This window comes from Harpia harpyja, chromosome 15 (assembly GCF_026419915.1).
Source record: "Harpia harpyja isolate bHarHar1 chromosome 15, bHarHar1 primary haplotype, whole genome shotgun sequence".
NCBI lineage: Eukaryota > Metazoa > Chordata > Aves > Accipitriformes > Accipitridae > Harpia > Harpia harpyja.
In genome coordinates, this window is record NC_068954.1 from 2,327,990 (window position 1) to 2,347,228 (window position 19,239).

Below are 19,239 nucleotides of genomic sequence, written 5' to 3' on the forward strand. Positions count from 1 at the left end.
TTGTAAGCATATTTAGATATGCACCATTTTGGTACAGATAACTGTATCTCTGCTAGTATGTGACTAGGCAGTAGGGGAAGCATTCACATGGGATTTGAGGGACACAGCTGGGACTTCCAGTTGTCTTGTGTAACCTGTGCTGACACAGGCAGTGCTTGCTGGGCTAAAGCGAGCATGAGTATGCTTGCAGCTCTGTGGTTGCAATTTAGACATATCCTCAAAAGTAGAGAGCCTGTAGTTTTCTTCTTGGAGAATACTTGAAAGTACTGTTTACTGGGGTTTGTCGTGGTTGAGTTTGGCTCCTGCAGCTTAGATGGCTGTTTGTCAGATGCAAATGATGTTGGTGGATGTTCCCCAAGAAGAGGTGCAAAGCCAATCTGAGGTTTTGGGGTTTGTTAGGAAGGATAAAGACAGAAGCATGTACAGCTTCATGGTTTACAGCTCATCAATCCCTGGATTGCCTGGGTGTAGGAAGCCTTGAGCGCTAGCCGACCAGGTAAATTGATGTTATTACGTAGCAGTTGCAGGGCCAGTTTTGAAGTGCAAATTGAAATCCCATTTTTGCGAAATCATTGCTATTAGTTAATTGATGTTTGTTACCAGCAAGAGCAGTTTAGAAGACTGACTAATCTATCACAAATGTATTTGAAAGGACATTTTGTAGCTTCTGCCTTGACATGCTGTATATTCCCTACAAGATTATTGCAATTTTAAAGCAAGTTCCAGTATATTTATTTTTTTTAATTTAGCATTTGCTGAGGAGGTTTACAATATCCAGTCTTTCATATAAGAAGTGTGGAGGTGTGCTGTGCTCCCTCTGCTGGCATCTGCCCCTGCTGACTCGTGGTGAGTGGACATCAGTTTCTCAGGGCTATGTTGACATAACCAACACCACTACAAAGTGACCTGATAAAATCATTGATAAAATCAAGTGAAATACAGAAAATTGAGACTCATAAATCCAGCAAATTAATCTTTTATGTTTGGCGGGGGAGAGGGAATCCTAAAACTTCAAACCAACAGATAATCTGTGGTCACAAATGGATGTAAAGGTTTTGGGTTTTTTTAAGGTGCGTGTTTTAATGAGTCTCAGAGTTTCTGCCCTTACAGTCAGTTTCTTAAAAGGTTGGGATCTCATTGCCTGGAGTTGGGGGTGTGTGTTTTCTCTGCCTGTCCCCTGCCCTCCCTCTTGCCCATGAATTAAGAAAGTGTGCATTAAGAAAGTGTGTCACATTTCTAATGCAAATGTCTGCCTGAGAGTAGTATCAGAACATGGGATTAACCCACAAATGTAAGAAACCCTCTCAAGTTTCTTCTAATACAAAATGCTAATAACATTTCCCACTGCGCAAGTAACATTTCTATTTCCTTTTTAATGTACAGTTTCCAGCTGGTTAGCCTTTTATCTGTCTTGTTTCATAAAATGCTTTCATTTATGATCCAAAATACTTGCAGGTGTCTTCTTATCTGACTTTCTTCTTAGGGATAGTGGTAGTACAGGTAGCCTGAGGTTTGTTTCCAATCCTGTTGTGTTTTGGTACAAGTGTTGCTGTGCTGAAGTGTATATTCTGACATCTAACTCTGTAGGATGAGCTTTCTTACTGTTTTGTGCTAGCCCTTCCGTGTGACATGAAAGGGTTGTGGAGCTATGTAGTCATCTCAAATCTATGCCAATATATTGGTCATCTATGAATTCATTTGGAAGTGAATTATATTTATTTGAAAGCCAAAATGCCATGGAGCAGAAAATAAATTGTTCTCTGCATGTGTTGTCTTCCTTAAAGAACACTTCTCGACAGGTTGAGTACTTTCTAACTCCAGTCAAATAGATAATGAATTAAAGTTTGGCAACTTAATTTGGAAGTTGGGTCCTCTGCTTGTATAAAGGCAGTACAATTAAAACCATCAACACGTCTCAATTTTAAATGTGAAGGTAAGCTTTTCTTTTCCCCATCCCTTACATACTCCACCTTCTGAGTCGAGATTTGCATGTGATGGAATTAAGCACGTCACTGAATGTGGGAAAGATTTCTTTATCTTTTCCTCCCTTGATTAAATGCCTCCGCATCATATGTAATGCAGGGGTGCATCAGGATGAAATTTGTACACGTCTTTTAGTGTTTCTATTATGGGCATGAGGAAGTAATTATACTGCAGGTCTGCTCTGTGTAGGCACTTAGTGGGAAGTGATGTGTTCTGGACTGTGTTGGTGTTGAGTGGAGTATATGCTGTGGAGTACTGCTGACATGCAGATGACGCCTGGAAAAGGTTGGCATGAAAGTGTTGGAGCTTGTGACAAGAAATGCTGCCAAACAAGTGGGGAGCCTCGGAGTTGAGAGCAGAGCCTAAATATATAGAGCAATGGTGTGAGCCTCTTTCTAAGGGGTCTATAAAGTCTAAGCAAAGCAGTCCTGAATTCGCTATTGGGAGGCCTTTGTGTCTGCAGGGAAACTTGTACGGGTCTGCAAATAAAATAGGCCGGAAACCTTTGATATAAGTGGAGTAGTAACATCAAAGCTGTGATGTGTAACCAGCAGGCGGGCAGCAGACAGGACAGTATGATCCTGTCTTCCTCATTTAGAGGTAATTCGCTGGCCAGAGATAACATGCAGTACAGGAGCCCATTGACTCCCAGAAATGCATTGTACATCTAATAATACGTGTCAGTGAATAGGTTAACATCATTGTGAGATCTATTAATAAAGATAGCAGTCCCATAGCAAATGGGAAGAAAAAACCCCAACCCATGCCTTGTTTAGGTAAGATATTTCTTTCCTTAGGCATCTCTCCTGGGAAGACCTTGGTACTTGTAAATGAATCTGCCGCCTACCTTGTGTACCTTCATTTTAATGTGGGGATTGAGGAGGAGCCAGCTATCGGAAAACCAGCCAGAGATGGATGCGTTGGAAAGTTGCCACTAATTACTGTGGCGTCTGACAATTAGCTGTTGTTAAGCCTTTCCTTGCAAGTTCTCAACCATGCATCGGGAAACAAAAACAAGGACCTGGAGAAAGGCAAGAGCTGTCCTTCTAATGATCCTGTAAAAAACGTTCTGGGCGGTTGTTATTTTGTTGATCTTGCTAAAAGCAGAACATGGAGTTGATTCTGATGTGGTTCCTTTCTAGTGGAGCAGGCAGGATTTGATGGACCCAGAAGCTCTTTGGTTATTTGCTGTTGGGCTCTGTCGTAGTCTGCAAACTTCTTATGCCTCTTACCTATAAAACAGCTTTGAGGCTACCTTTCTTCACGGGAAAGCTGTAAATTAGTAACATCTACAAAGTGTTATTGTTGATGTTAATCTTAGAATTCTTAACAAAAACTAAGATTTAATGAAAGTAATAATAAAAAGATTCAAAGAAATCTTGTAGTTAGTTTCTCACATTTGTCTCCAGGGTCTTCTGACTTTGTTTTTACTTTGTGGCAGTGATGAATAGCACCAAGCCTTTTGCAAGTGTCTCAAGGGTGTAGTTAGTTAGGAGTAACGATTGAGCTGGAGCTGGTAGGTATCTCAAGGCTTTTGTACAGAAGCTAATTCTCCCCCCTCCCCTCAGGAATCAGACCTGCTCTTTCTCTGAAAATGACTTTTACACTGCTGGGACAATAAGGACTTTGATTAGAAAGGCCAACAACACGGTTATTTCTTCCTTGTCAAAGGAGATGTCGGGGAAGAAGAGGTTTTTGCATCAGTTGAATGTCTATCTTACTAAGCTTGCATTTCAGATGATGTTTCTTGGGCAGCAAGGCCCAGAGCATCTTCCGGAGTAGTTTATACAAGTATGACCCAGGCTTTGCACTGACTTGTGTCTCTGTATAATTCCATTGACTTGGAAGGAGTGACACGTAATCTCTAGACAGATCTTGAGTCTGTTTTAATATGCATTTCTGATCTATAATACATGCGCAGACAGGGCAATCCTTTTGGTTACCACTGAAAGCAGCTATATCTGGGACAAAGTGGCAGCTGTTTGACAAATGTGATAGAGTAGGTATTATAAAAAGAACCAAAGTGAATTTCCTCTTCTTAAAACTGGTTAAAGCAAAAGCAGTATTGTGAATGTTTCTTGTGAGCTTAATGCTGCTGCTTTGCAGGGTTGTCTTGCTTGGACGCTTTGCTGTCCCTGTACCTATTCTTAGTGTGTTTACCAAAAGCTGTTGTGTGCATATTGAGGGAGCGCTGTGTTAACTCCTACTGTATACGGAACATTTGTATGTTTATGTGGAGCCTTTGGGGGAGGGAGGGATTATGCTCGAGCTCTTCTGTCACCTTCTCCTGCTTCCGTGCTTTATAAATCTTTAGGAAATGGAGGTTAACGTTTCCATAGTATCTGAGCGTATTGCAGTGCTTCTGTGAAGTACTGCCCAGTACTTGTTGACACTGACCTTTGAATTCGGGACTCATGACATGGTTGAACTGATTTCATAGCTTGCTGCTGGAAGGGATGGCCTTGGTTCCTTTCCCTCTCTCAGCTCTGCAGTCCTTGTCATTTATATGATGCCTCAGTGAAATGATTCAGGCTGATAATCCAACAGCAAACTGCTTGTGTTTTTTTGGGGGGGAGGTGAGGGGTTGGTTCCCTTAGTAGTAGGATTTGGGGGGGAGGTTGCTAGGTGCCCCTTCTCCCCTTTTCTTACTGTTAGTTTACTGTCTTAATGATCCTGCGTTAGGATATTCCTGTCTTGATTCCAACCTGGCTCTCCCAAGACATGAGGTGTGAGCATTGGCAGTGCCCAAGGAGGAGACCCACTCACTTGTCAGGGGGCAGGGAGTATCTCTGTATTTTGATATTTTTACCCAGCTCTGGTACTCTGAATTTTGCTGCCCCAAGGCTATGGGGGATAGATGCCCAGTAGGAGCCTGCCTGTTTCTGTTGCTGAAAAGGCAAAGCAAGAGGCAGAGCAGCGAGAAGCTAGGCTTGCTGCTTGTTTGCTGCTGGAGGGGATGGTAGGAATAGGCACCTGCTACTTAAGGAGGGCAATGCCTGTATGTGCTTGGCCGCTTCCCCTGGCAGCAACAGGAGTGGCTGAGCATTGCAAGGCTTGGGCAGATGTAGAAGAGGTAGTGGGACAGTGACAGAGCTGCTATGCTGTGTCAGAAGTCTGCTCCTGTGCCCTTTTATCTTTATTGCAAATCTAGAGTCTGCTCAGGACCAACGAGGGTAATTTAATGAAGCAGGGGGACTTGTTATAAATGAATGCGCTGAATGGACAAGAATAGTTCGCTGTTGTGTATGACTATGAAGGTCACTAGAATAGGATGCTCATTTTTCAGTTTCTGCATGCTGCTGGGTGAAACCGAGGTTTGTGCTGACACATGCAGTTCCTGTTAATGGGGACTGGAGTTGCACTGAAAGAAGAAAATGCCTTGTTTTGAAGGCTACTTGGTAGCAAGACAACTGGAAAGACATGTGGTATTGGTACAAATCTTTTCAGACTTTGGTGCTTCTTTTTATTGCCTGACTTCTTATTCTGAGGCCTTCTTACTATGACTTCTGCTCTTCTGTTATGAGAAGTTAAATTAATAATCTCCCTTATTTCCCATACATGGGAAGGAATGTCTTCATTCTGGCCCAAGTTTAACTGCAGATGAGATCTGTTTTGGGAACTGCGTTATGCAAAAGCAGAGGGAGAGGAAGAGGAAACAAACAGTTGTGTAGCCTACTCACTTTGAAATGCAGTTTTAATGGTTCCCTGGTATTCATGTAATTAACTGGCTATGCGATCCTTGGGATTATTACTCTTTCCAAGTAATAACTAGACCAGTAAAGATATCTCGTTAAATTGAAAAAAAGAATTGGCATATGTTGTTTTCAGTATTGCATTTTAGTAATTGTTTGCAATGACCTTTTGGAATCTCAGAGAGAAAATTTATTTGCTTGACTTTCTCCCAGATCAGCTCCTGGCTATCTCGATATAGAGCAGAATTGAGTTGTTTTGGTTTTTTTTAATTACATTCTGACAGCAAAGCCTATTCTTCTGTGTGTGTTATAGTTCTGGCTTTTTTAAAGGTTAAGCTGTCTTTAACAGGACTTCCACAGATGTACTTTTGAAACTTTGGGGAATTTTGTTGTTTTTTGGGTTGTTTTGTTTGGGGTTTTTTTTTTTAGCCAGAATTGCTTGTCCTTGGTGTTATTTCAAAACAATGCTTTATTTATTTATTAATCTAAGGAGAAAATTCTCACTGTGTTTTTAAATGTCTAGAGGCGTGATGATGAAAAGGCGGTGGTTTGTTGTTGGATTTTGTTTGGGGTTTTGGTTTGGGTTTTTTGGTTTGGGTTTTTTTTTTTTTTTTTAGCTTAAGAGGTTGTAATGTGATTAGGTCATAGAACCTTTCAGGTTTAAAAAAAAATCCATTTTTTTTTTTTTTAGCTTAAGAGGTTGTAATGTGATTAGGTCATAGAACCTTTCAGGTTTAAAAAAAAATCCTTTTTTTTTTTTAATAAAGTTTTAGCAAAAGTCTTGTGAAATCTCGTTCTTTGATGTCACTAGATTGTGGTCACAGCCCACTGTGGGTTTGGTATGTAGGAAAATGTCAAACATTTGAGAGGACCTCACTCCAGACTGTGTGTCTGTCTGAAACCTCTTCTTGGGGATGAGACCAATGGTTCCTCCTTTTACCATTTTGAAATGTCTCTTCTGGCATTCCTCCTCTTTCCTTTCTAAAATCTGCCAACTCTTGAGATAGAAGGGTCTGAAAAACAGATTGTGTGAAATCTCTCAGATCAACTCAGCGTTTAAGTATGAGTTTTCACGAGAGCCCACTGCACTGTGTGTTTTCCGAAGCTGTACTTGGAGAGGCTGTGAGAGCCTGGTCCTTCAAATACACCAAAGAAAGCTCTGTGAAACAAGGGTCAAAGAGCAGGTGCTGCAAAATTAGGTTTCAGCCAAGTTTTGAGAAACAAAATTGCACCGACAGAGATCTGCATCTCTCAAGGGAAGATAAGTCTCCAAAATGAGTGTCCAAGCTGGAACAAGAAAATAGACACTGAAAGTATCTCCAGTAGTTCAGTTTGCAGCTGGTCCTTCCCTGCCTCTCAGTCTGGTCCATTAAGGCACCATGGCATCTAGAAGGACTGAAATGCTGGAGTTATTTGCATAGATGACAGAAGTGAGTGGAATAATCAAATGGGACCCAACCACATGTCTCCTTAGATCCACGTTGAACTGGAGCTGGGTAGGCTCCAGCATGTGTGATTTCAGCCCCCTAATCAGTCTGGTTTTTGCACATCATAACTTGAAAAAGTGGGCTTTTCATCCTTGAATCTGAATAGACAAACCTGAGGGGCACTCTGTATTTCCTGCTAAATTCCAGATAAGATCTACTGTTTGAACTTGCAAAGCAGTTTAGGTGTGTGCTTCCCTGCTTGCAGGGCTCCTGCAAAAATTTGATCCACTCCTTCATTTCACTGAGTCTGTTGGGAGTGAATGGTGTTCCTCAAGCTGTGAACACAAGAATGGTTTAGCTTTAAAAAAAAAAAAAAAATTAAAAATATCCCCTGCAAACAGATGATGTAATGCCCAAGCTCCATGTTTAAACAGTGGCTAATTTGCCAGGGGATAAACCAGAGTTAAATCTGTCAGGCTTTCTAATTCCCAAATTCAGCAGAGCTTTGTTCTTTGTGTTTTCAAATGCAGGATATGAATGTGTGTCCAGGGCTGCTGGTGTGATTTCCTTCAGCTTCTGTAGCTAAAGAGTTTGTCCAGGGGCAAGAGAAAATGTTGCTATAAACCTTTTGTTGCTATAACCCTTGATAGGTATCTTTTTGTTTTTAAGTTTTACTCTGCGACTGAATTAAAAACAAAACCATCCCTTCGGTGAACTGCTGCACTGCAAAACAGGGTTTCTTCTGAATTTGGATCTTGTGTCTTTGCATGCACCTTCCTTTCGCCAGGCAAAATTAGCTTCCTGCAAGGTCCCAGGGACACTGCTGGGTGGGAGGCTCCACGCTTTGCAGCTGGTTTGGGCTGCAGGTGGACTGTTTACTTGGTGTTTGGAGTCTCCTAGACAGTTACGTACAAAACAAGGAACACTTAGTTTTCATGCATGTAGCTTTTTTTTTTTTTTTTTTAATGAGCGGCTTTCTCTGCTGGTGGCAGCTCTGACCCGATAATGCTTCATATCTGCTGACAGGAGGGGACTTAGCTGTGGTCGGTTGTGTAAGAGGGAGGTTTGTATCAACACTTTTTTTTTTTTTTTTATTTCCCCCCAGGATTGTCTGTTCAGTGGGATTTTTCACTGACATATTCCTTTAATCTTCAATTTTGGCACCATTTCCCAGGGCTCGTGTAAGCAAAGAATTTTGCCAACTAGCAGGATGAACCAGCATGTGCAACACGGTTGGAGAGATCCAGAAGCTTTAGTATCTGCCTGTGATGATGGAAGAGGGGAGAAGATGCTATCATGAGAGACTGAAGTGGCAGTTAAAGGAATGGTTTCTATCTTCTCTACCTTTTTATATTGAAAAGCAAAAAATGTCAGTTTTCTAACTTGGAGCAGCTTCGTATTAAAAGTTGACACAGTCTTGGGTAAACCTATTTCTTTGCATTGTCATTAACTAACTTGGCATGCTGGGTGGTTTCAGCAGTTTTTCTTTAAACAGTGCTGGCAGAAAACTGAGAGCAAGTAGCGCTGACGCCGCGCTTGGTCTGGAGATGTTGCTCTGGAAAACAGTCACTTTGGGAGAGATCGCATCTGTGAGGAGACGTTGCTGACTCACAGCATCGATATCTGCTGGGATGTGCTTGTTTTAAACAACTGGATTTCAGAAGCTTATAAAACTTGCAGAAGGGGGTGGGAAGCTGAGAGACTGTCCTGCAATTGATGGTTTCTTGTTTTTTCCATGGTTTCTGTTGAAAACTAAGAGTAGTGGGCTGGTTGCAACTTATGGTGGAGTTGTGCTTAATCTGTTCTGTTTATTATTATTTTATTCCTCACACTCCACTTGCTCACTTGACTTCCTCCTCTTTGGCCTTGTTTTCACATAAATCCTTTTTGTCAGAATTTCCTTGTTCTCTGCCAGCTGTGAAGATACCAGAAAACATTAACTGCTCTTAAGAACTGCTCAGAGGTGCATGGTTTTGCGATGGAGACTGGATTTAGGTGGAGCTTCTTGTATGGGCTGAACTGCCCTATAGCTAGCAGTGATGGTAACTGCGGACTCGTGCAGACAACGGGCCTTTTGTTTGATTGCCTTAGCAACCCTGCCTCTCTGAAAGATGAGATGTTCTCACTCGCACGTACTGTTGTTCGCAGGAAGGCTCGTTGTTTCTCATGAAGCAGGCCTGGTTTGGAGGACTGATCTCAGGAGACAGTGGTCCTCCTATTCCCTCAACCCCTTTTTTTGACAACAGGAGGTCTCCAGCCAAAAGAAGTCTGTGGTTATCTAGTGTTTGTCCCCCAAATCCCAAGCAGCGTGTCCTGCTGTGTCTCATCCTTTGCTATATCTGCTCCTGGGGGCACAATGATCTGAATTTAAATAAATTGTAGTCCTTGCTAAATATCTGTCAAATATTGACTTAGTCTGTAGCGTGAGCTGACTAAGCTGAAATTAATGGTGTAATTCTAGCTTGTTTGGCACGTGTGTATAGGCAGTTTCATTGCAGATGGTAGAGGAAATTAAGATCTTACCTTGACTCCATCTCAAGGGAAGGAAAGAGAAGCCTCGGGCTTATAATGGCAGTAAGAAAAGACTTGGCGGAGACGTTGGGGGGAGTGTTTGTAAAGATGTTATTTGAGGGTGATAAAAACTCTTCCTAATGAGTGAGGTCATAAGACAAAATTGAGGAGTTGTTGTTAATTGTGTGCTATTGCAGATGTCTTGAAATGATCTCCTGCGTTCTGGTCCATTGCCATACCCCTGGGATAATTTTTCTTAATCTGTTGAAAATGAGATCCAAAAAAATGAGACAATCTGGCTGGCTGAGGTTTCGGCATAGATCAGCAGACACGGTGCTGGCATCTGCTGGCTTCATGTGTTCTGTGGATGCTTTACCCTCTGTGGAGATGGGTATCTAGAAAGAGACCGTGGCATCTCCTTTCCTTGCGTTGAGGAGATATGGACAACTCCATGTGTTTTTGAGATACTACTGCAAAATGACAAAGCACTGATGCCTCCAAGCAAAGAAATGGAGATGCAAAGAGGTGTCTGAAGTCACACGAGTCATCCGAATGAACTGATGGCAAAACTGGAGCTAAAACATGCAACTTCCCTTGTGTTTCAGAGTTACTGTGCAGCCTGTCCTTTGAACTCCTGGGAAGCTTGTGGGTTTTTGAGGTTATCTTTGAGAGGTTTGTTGCTGGCATGAGTGAATTGTGAGATTCAAAACAATAAAGGTGCAGCTTCAGGACCAGTCCTGCTTGAGTGACTGCAGGGATCTCTCTGCTGGTACTGTGAATCTGGTGGAAGCTTATGTAAATGGTGAGCTCATGAGTTGTTTTTTTTTTTTTTTTAAGACACCTTTTTTTCTCTTGACGCTCCCCCAGCTTTTTGCTGCAGTTTTGATGCAGGCAGTAAGATCTCCATTGTAGCTTTCAGCTTCGTGGGCGCTTTATGCCTGCAACTGATCAGTTCCTAGCTGATCTTCAGTAGCCTGGAGAGCAAATGTAATGCGGCAAATTCATTATATGCTAAAATATTTATCGTATTACTGTAAAGGTCATTGACGGCAGTGGAGGCTCAGTATGATACGGTCCTGAATCTTTCCAAAGATGGTATCTGTCACCACTCTCTTCTGAGAGCAGTATCTCTTGAAGTACCTGGAATAACTAACCCTTGGCACATGCTTCTTGAGGTATGTGCTTGGATCTTCCATAGAATTGTAGAATCACAGAATTGCTTAGGTTGGAAAAGACCTTTGAGATCATCAGGTCCAACTGTTAACCTAGCACTGCCAAGTCCACCACTAAACCATGTCCCTGAGCACCACATCTACACATCTTTTAAATGCCCCCAGGGATGGTGACTCCACCGCTTCCCTGGGCAGCCTGTTCCAGTGCTTGAACAACCTTTTCGGTGAAGAAATTTTTCCTAATATCCAATCTAAACCTCCCCTGCCGCAACTTGAGGCCATTTCCTCTTGTCCTATCACTCATTACTTGGGAGAAGAGACAACCCCCACCTTGCTACATCCTCCTTTCAGGTAGTTGTAGGGAGCGATAAGGTGTCCCCTCAGCCTCCTTTTCTCCAGACTGAACACTCCCAGTTCCCTCAGCCACTCCTAATAAGACTTGTGCTCTAGATCCTTCACCGGCTTAGTTGTCCTTCTTTGGACACTCTCCAGCACCTCAATGTCTTTCTTGTATTGAGGGGTCCAAAACTGAATACAGTACTCAAGGTGCGGCCTCACCAGTGCAGGGGGATGATCCCTTCCCTGGTCCTGCTGGCCGCATGATTTCTGATACAAACCAGGATGTTGTTGGCCTTCCTGGCCACCTGGGCACACTGCTGGCTCATATTCAGCTGGCTGTTGACCAAATAAATAGCTGTTATACTGCATCTGAAAGTTAACAGCTGTATTTAATTTTGCTGTGTGTACTCTCACAGGCAGGCATGAAGGGTAGAGTGGGAAAGGAGTCTTAATTTAACCTTGTACTTTTTTGCTTGATTTAAGTAATTTGCAGAGTTGTATAAAAATCTCCATGATCTTATTTCTGTTAAGATTATAGTAATCTAGAATTGTTATTAATGCTGAAGGGCATTTTTGCTCCTACATGTGTAGGAATGAATTACTTGTTGCGTAACATGATTTGGAAAGATAGCAAAGAAAAGGCTTTTCAGCAATGAGGTGGGCTGTGATTTGCCTTTCCTTGAACCACAATATGAAGTATCATTTGGCAAATGGATTCAGGACTGCAAGGAACCTCTCAAACCATTTTCACAGGTGCATGAGTGGTGGTGCGTGACTGTTCCCTGTTGGAGGGCCCTGAATGGTGTAGGATATATGACTGACCTATTTGCTGGTAGTTTTAGCATCTGGCTGGGATTAGTTGTTCAGCCAACTGATACCCAATTCCTTCTTATAATGCTATGTCTTTAAGCAACAGTTAGATGATTGGATGCTGAGGAGCATTTTGGAGTCCAGCCTTGCAAATACAGCTTGTTAATTGAAGCTACGCTCGCTGTCAAGGCTGCCTTTTTAAGTTCTGCTGTCTGTCCTCCTAATGATATTCCAGTCTCTCTGGCTTCTCATTGACTGCAGATGAAGAGCTGACTGCAGTCTGCCTCTGATCCTCACTTTGTTAGACGGGGACTGTGGTTCGTCTGCCAAGCAGTGGCTGCTGGCACGCACATTTGTCACCTGTAGCCACTCCTCTTGCTGTGACGGGCTCTTTCCTCATCTCACCGAGAGTTTTGCTAATTGGAAGTGAGCATTGAAGGGGACGCGTTTATTGTTCGGTGTCACAAGTAAGCTCTTTGCCTGAGTGTGCGTTTCAGGCAGCTGCATGAGGTTCAACAGCTTTGTCTGTCATGATCAGACAGATCTCTAGATAATCTAGCAAATCTCTTGATTATGAGGGTGGAAAATAATATGCTTTGATTTACAGATGTTGCTGCACAAAAAGTGCCTCTGTGAATTCTCTGAATGGCAGTATCTGGGTGTGTTCGGCATCCTCAATTTCTGAGTACATCCATTTTCTGAATATATCCTGAACTTCTGCATACTTTTCTGGACAGAGTATGCACTTGCTTGCACATACAACATGGACAGCTGTTTTACAGACAAGCAGATTATTAATAATTTTTCAGCAGCATTTTAAGCCAAGTTAAGGGATTCATTGGGTTAGGAGTCCTTGAAGTTTACAGTAAAAAAGACAAGGGATGATAGAGGCTGTTGCCCTATGTCTGATTTTATAGGCAGGGTTGAAAAAGGGAAGGGGAGGAAGCATATTTTGAATTAAATCCTCTAAACACCTTTTCCTTCTCTCCCTTAGGAAGTTGTGGACAAACTTGAAACCTTTTTCCAGGGTGTGTACCTCTATGAGCAGTGGAAGGGGGAAAGAGCTGCAGCAGGTACATGTATCTCACATCTGCAGCTCGTGGTGGCTGTTTTGGTGAGGGTGCACCAGCAGCCAGGAGCATTGCAGGTATTTGTGAAGGGTGTTGAAGTATTTTCTCCTTTTGGGCACATACGCTCTCTTGGTTATAAAATGACTGACAGATATGCAGAAGATTAGGACATATTTTCACAACCCCTTGAAGTTGTGGTAAGCTGGAAAAAAGAGGTCCTGTGGTCTCTCTCTCCTGGCTGTGTGGTAGACCAGTTTGGGAAGTGATCGGATTGAATCTAAGCTTTCTTCTTGTTTGCGAGGTTAGTTGTAACCTCAGTCTGCTGGGCAGCCGCACTGTGCTTTTGCTGGGACAAGGAAGAAGAGAGATGATGGGAGGGTAGAAATACTCTGGGTTTGGTTTGAAGAACTAATGAATTTGTGTTAGCTTCTCTGCTAGTTAAGGTGAGGGCAGCATTCAAGTGGAAGACATTTAGGTTGGGACTCTTGTGTACTGATATAGTTGTCTACAAAGTTGTTTCTTTTTTCGTTTTCTGAGGTCTGCTTTATAGTCGGCAGAGAAAAAGAACCATTTCTGTAGCACAGTTCATCTTGTCCAAAGTAGACATCTTGAACCAATCAAGTTTTATGTGCCCCAGAAGTGCCTGCTTCTTTTGCTAGCTGTGGAGAGAGCCAGACCAGCTAGTTTAGGCGTAATGGTAATTGGTTGTGGCCAACTGTGACACCTTATTGAATGAGAAGTGGCTTATGCAAGGCCAAACCTTGGGTGCTGGGTAGTTTTGGAGACTGTACAAGCTCCTCATAGTTGCAACTTCCTCCTTCTCGGAAGCAGGAAGAGCCGATGTGGTTGCTGGATCTGATTATACCACGTGGTAGCGGGTTTGAGGTTTGAAGCATGTTTCTGGCCATTTTAGTGAGAGTCATTGTGTGATGGTTCAAATATCAATAAAGAAAGTTGAAGGGCTTTGTTTCACTCTCCTGACCCTGGAAAGATTGGCCAGTTTGTCAGCTGTGATCCAACCACAAAGCAAAGGTCCAGCTAGGTGGGGTGATATCCTGGTAGCAAGCTTGAAGCAGGACTTAACTGCATTCACAAAGGGAGGAACGAGATAGCATAAAGGGTCTTTTCCCAGTGATTTTTGTATCTCTGGTCAGATGTGCATTGGTGGAGGAAATCACACTGAAAACGACCACAGAGCTTTTTGTTTTAACTCTCTTAACTTGAGCCTAGATCATACAAAGCAAGCCCTCTGAGCCCATGAAGGGGGTTTTGTGGAGGAATAAAGCTTATTGTCAGCTGCGGTGTTCAGACCCTTGGGAAATTGTGACTATTGTCTGGGCTATTATTGCTTAATAAAAGCTTTGCATTTCCTCATTCAGTGTCTTGAAAATCTGGTTCTGTGCTTTTAAAAATAACTCAGCATGAGCCACAATTGGGAGCATTCACAGAGGAAATTCTTCAGCCGTTTAAAACAAAGTGAAGGGAGGGAAAAAATTATTCTTAAAGTGCTTTTACTTGTCCGTGAAGAGTGTGTCCGAGCTGCCGTGCTTCTGCTATCTGGAGGAAGCACAGTGGGGTGAGAGCCCGGTTCTGTTCCTGCTGAAGGTTTGTTTGCCTGCAACCTTCAAGGATTCTGGGCCCAGCACTATCCTAGCTGGAGAACCTGGGCTGGTACTGGGACAGACACGCTGAATGTATCCTCTTGGGATGGAGGCGATGATCCTCTTGTGGATGAATATCTCTGGGCAGGTGGGTATGGATTAGCATTCACTGATGGGGTTGATGTGTTTTGTGCTTGATGCAAAAGGGAGGAAAGTGTTTGCCTTTCTGTTTGTAAGGGAGGCCGCTCCAGAAAGAGTAACTTTAGGGAAACTGAAACTCGGTCATGCACTGAAGGATGTGCAGTATTTAGGGCACCTGCTACTGCAGGCTCAGCGCTGGATTTGGGGTGCTGCCTCAGTGCAGAAACTGCTGCAGGCTATGACAGGGGTCACTGGGGGGAGGAGGGGGAATGGAGCCAGCACTTGAAATGGAGCCAGCACATATCACAGCTAGCTAGCCTCACTGCTGTTGGGGTGCTGGGCAGGGGAGTTTTGGGTTTTTTTGAACCAGCCAGCGCTGGGGTGGGGAAGGGGGGTAGAGGGGGGGTTGCTATGGGCTCTGCAGCGTGCATCAGCCCTGAAGTTGGCTTATCTGTAGTTTTTGTTTGTCCCGACTTCTGCTGTGAGGTCGTAGCCCTGCACAGAAGTCCCTGAACTATTTTGCAAATGCAGTTTTGGAGGCTTCTTTCTTTCTGTATGTGTGTTCTTGGGTTTATTTTCCTTCTGGTGTGGAAATAATTATATTGCTTGTTTCTTATGTTCTGGCTTTGACTATGAGGAGGAATGTATTCAGGTTTTTTTGTGTTGTGGTGTGTTGTGTTTTTTTTCCTTCTACAGCAAGCAGTGCAGTTTCTGCTGTTAAAATATTCTGGACAGCAGTTGCTGCCCACGTACAGCACAGAAATCTGTGTTTAGTGGTTGCAAGGCATGCTTGCTCTGGGTGTGCCTTCTTGTTTTGTTCAGTGCAAATGTCTACGTATATGATTGGCCATAATTTATCATTGCCATTAAGCTAGGGAGATATCATTTATATTAGTAATTTGTGCTTTGTGCAGGCCAGAATTATATACACTGACTCTTGATTTTGAAGTAAGTTTTCTCTCGGAGCTGCGTGTTTCTTGCAGGATAGAGGCCACAGCACAAGGAGGGAGCAGCCTGGGATGACGCTGGGCTACAGCAATGCTGTGGAAGACCCTTGGTAGGGAAGAGGCTGATGGCTGAGCCGTCAGCTCAGTTTTACCACTGAGATAAGAAATGAATTTAGGCAGAATATGCCTCTTCCGTGCCTCAATTTCTCCACTGGAAAATGAATACAGCATGACTTGCCCTTTTACTGCATTGGACAGCTTGCAGACTCTTCAAACTCTGTGTAATGAAGTTGGAAAACAGACAAATATGAACATTGGAGAACCACCTTATCTGCAAGGTGTGGTGAGACCCTAGCGCGAGAGAGTGGTGAAAAGCCTAGTGTTGGTGTGTTTCCAAGCAAGCGCTGAGATGCCTTAGACATGGCATGCTGCGAAGTTCAGCGTTAGTTGGACCTTTTGCCTACAGGCAGCAGAGAGCAGTTTCTTTTCCTTCAGAAGAAGAATAGAAAGGATTTGTGAGTGTGTGTGCGTGTTCATTAGGAGCAAGCAGGAGCTATGCTTCCTTTTACTGTCTTCTGTGGTATCTGTGATATGCACAGGCGTGTGCAATGCAAGATAATGGGGACAAGACACAGCCCTGCAGTAGCTAAATCCTGTCACACCTTTGTGTGGATTGGTATTACTTGAAATTTTCTAGGTCATGTGCACCATTAAAATGATTTCCATGCCTTAGTTTGGAGAATCTGCTGTGCCTATTTTCGTTTATATCCATGTGACTGATCCAGGGCCATATGTTAAGAATATAGCTGCTTTCTCTTTTTTTTTTTCTTTCTTTTTTCTTTTTAACCATTGGTGTCTAAGTATATCTAATAAAAATGCAGACTGGAGCTCTTTAATGAGGCGATAAGTCATTCCTGCCTCTCTTCTTTTTAAGACAAAACCACCTCACACACTAGCTTCTTTTTGTACGGACTTCTGCTTTGCATTTCTACACATTCATCATAGCGTGAAGCCTCTCACAAAAGGCAGTAAGAAAAGACTGCTGAACAGACCATTTTGGCGTGCATAAACCTGAACTCTTGCAAAAGGAAAACCCTGAGCTTTAGCAGGGGAAGCCACAGGCTGTGTGTGAGTGCGTGTGATGGTAGTGTTTTGGGGAAAAATAAAACATAAAAAAATACAGTGCTGAGTAAGTTTAGCATGGTCTTGAATTGTACAGCTACAGCTAAGAACAGGAGCCATTAGGAAGCAGTTTGCAAGGGGAAATATTTCCAGTTTTGTTCCTTCCCTTTGCAAAGTTGCAAAATTCAAGTGATTGTTGGAAGTTTCTGCCACCCAAAGGAAAATTTCTTTATATTGCTGGCACCTAACTTCTTGGTTAAGCCAGTGGTCGAGGTTGTGTGCAGCAGTGTGTGAGTGGTGGCTGGGGGGTGTGCGGCATGGCTGGACGCTGATGTACAGATACGCCGTGTCAGATTTTGAACCTTCAGTTCTGGGAGGAAATAACTTTGCTACAGGAACAGCTCTGGTTTGCAAGCACACTGCTGCACACGCTGCTGCAGCAAATGTACCGTGGTTGTGGTTTGACAGCTGAAGTCAGAATACGACTGCTAAATCAGATTACGCTTGCACATGGTAGCTGGGTGTGAAATCCCGGGTGGCTGAGTGGCACCGTCACCGACACACCGCTGTGCGGTTGCACAACATGTTTTCTGAAGCGGCAGAGTCATCTCCCTGAGTTGCCATGCCTGAACGCTCGTTTGCGTCCCAGCGCGGCTGCTCGCCGCTTTTGCCAGGACATCTGTTTGTGGGCTTGTACTGTGAACTGCATTGCTGAAATGTCCGAATTGGGGAAAGGAAAAGATGCGCTTGTTTTGGAAGGGCTTCTTCCTCTTTTCACCGCTCACAGGTTGATCCTGTGTGTGGTCGGTGTGGTGACAAGCTCCAAGTTGGGGCCCCAGTCTCCTTTTGCTAGAGAAGACCCACCATGTGGCTATGCACCAAGACTTGCTTCACCAGGCTTGCAGAGGAAGAGAAGGAGGAGAAGGGAACCTTAGCAATTCCAAGTTGTGATCCAAGGATTGAAAGCCAGGGTTTTGGTGTATAAAACAATAGATCTGTGAGTAATTGATCAACCATGAAGTATGTCAGAACAGCTGAAAAAGAAGTCGATGAGTTCTCTGAAATGCCGGCCCATGTGAAAAGTTTCTGAGAGAAGGTAGTCAGGGTTGTCTTTTTTAATTTAATGACCTCTTTCGATGGGCAGTCAAACCCTACTAATCAGATTTAGCAAGGCCTTGCATAATAAGAGGTGCTTTATTTACTGGCTGCATATTCACTCATAGACATTGAGGCACAATGATAAATTATTTAATTATAGATGTCCAAAGAAGTGAGCCAGGCGCCTGCTGGGCTGCGTTGTCTCTCTGGCTTCCCAGCTTTACATGTTCTCTCGCTGGCTAATTCACAAAATCCAGCCATTTGCAGAAGTGGTCTCTCGGTTATTAATGTTAATTAGCGAGGTTCTGTTCTATGAATATTCCTGTAGTATGCACTTTCAAAACATACAAAGTGCTAAGCTCTTCACCCGTGTAACGAGCATGTATATAGCTATATTGTTAATTAGCTGGATCCCTCTGAGGACATGTGCCCCTCTTGGGAATGGTAGTTTTGGTGTTTAGCTGCTTGTGGTAGTTAGAGCAAGTCCCCTCCGAGACTCACTTGCAAACTTGTGCCACAGTCAGGTTGTCAGATTTTTGGCCTTTGTTTTAATCATTAGTTTCTCCTCTGTGCATTCTACTTACTAAACAGTGCAGTTTCTAGTATTAAGTTATTTTGAGATTTGCCATTAGTACCTTGTTTTAATCAGTGCCGACAAAGCATCTGACTTGATATATGTTCCAGGTAGGGGTCAGGATTTAAGTGTTCCTCAAAAAAGCTTTTATGCTGCAAGAATGGTTCTCCTTGTGCTGACAGCAGTTTTATATCTCTGCCTCCTAATAACCATCCTGTGATAACACCTTCTTTGTCCGACTTAACTCTACTCCAAGGAGGAGTTTCCCTCTGAAAATGTGGAAGTGCTGTTTGTTCTGCCAAGTCCAACTGGAGCTTTATTATTGCTGTGTTTTAATATCCTTGCTGCTGGGATGTTCCTGTTGTGGGTGAAACATCTCTGAGAGATATCCTCTCGCTGTAGCTTGGTAGAAAAATGTTCCCCTCCTTGTTTTAACACCAAGGGCAATAGAATGATAGAAGATGGTACTCTTTTGCTGTATGGGTAAATAATATGACTGTAAATGAGAACCAAGTTATACTTTAATTTTTATATACGTTCAGGATGAAAAAGCAATGTGAGATCAGCAGGTCTTTCCAGAAGAGGAGGGTCGTTCTCAAATGTGTATACTTTGTCCCTAGTTTTATGTTTTCAGTATCATCCAGAAAACTCTTAGTTTTGCCGTTTGATTATAATTTGCATTTAGATTGGCTGCCTGAAGGGGAGCCGCTTGCAAGGGGAGATGGGGCTATATGGCTCGAGTCTCTTGCAGA

General features: G+C 43.2%; 1 protein-coding gene across 13 annotated transcripts in view; it reads left to right on the forward strand.

Moving 5' to 3' along the window:
* EXTL3 (exostosin like glycosyltransferase 3) overlaps positions 1 to 19,239 on the forward strand; it is a 160,074-nt gene that overhangs the window by 27,456 nt on the left and 113,379 nt on the right. For 2 of the 13 annotated variants that reach the window (XM_052809908.1, XM_052809911.1), the window contains one exon: positions 750 to 846. The exons of the other annotated variants lie outside the window; for them this stretch is intronic. The gene's annotated coding sequence lies outside the window, so the exon portion shown is untranslated. Of the gene's footprint in view, positions 1 to 749; positions 847 to 19,239 lie in introns of those variants that run through there. 13 annotated transcript variants of the gene reach the window in all.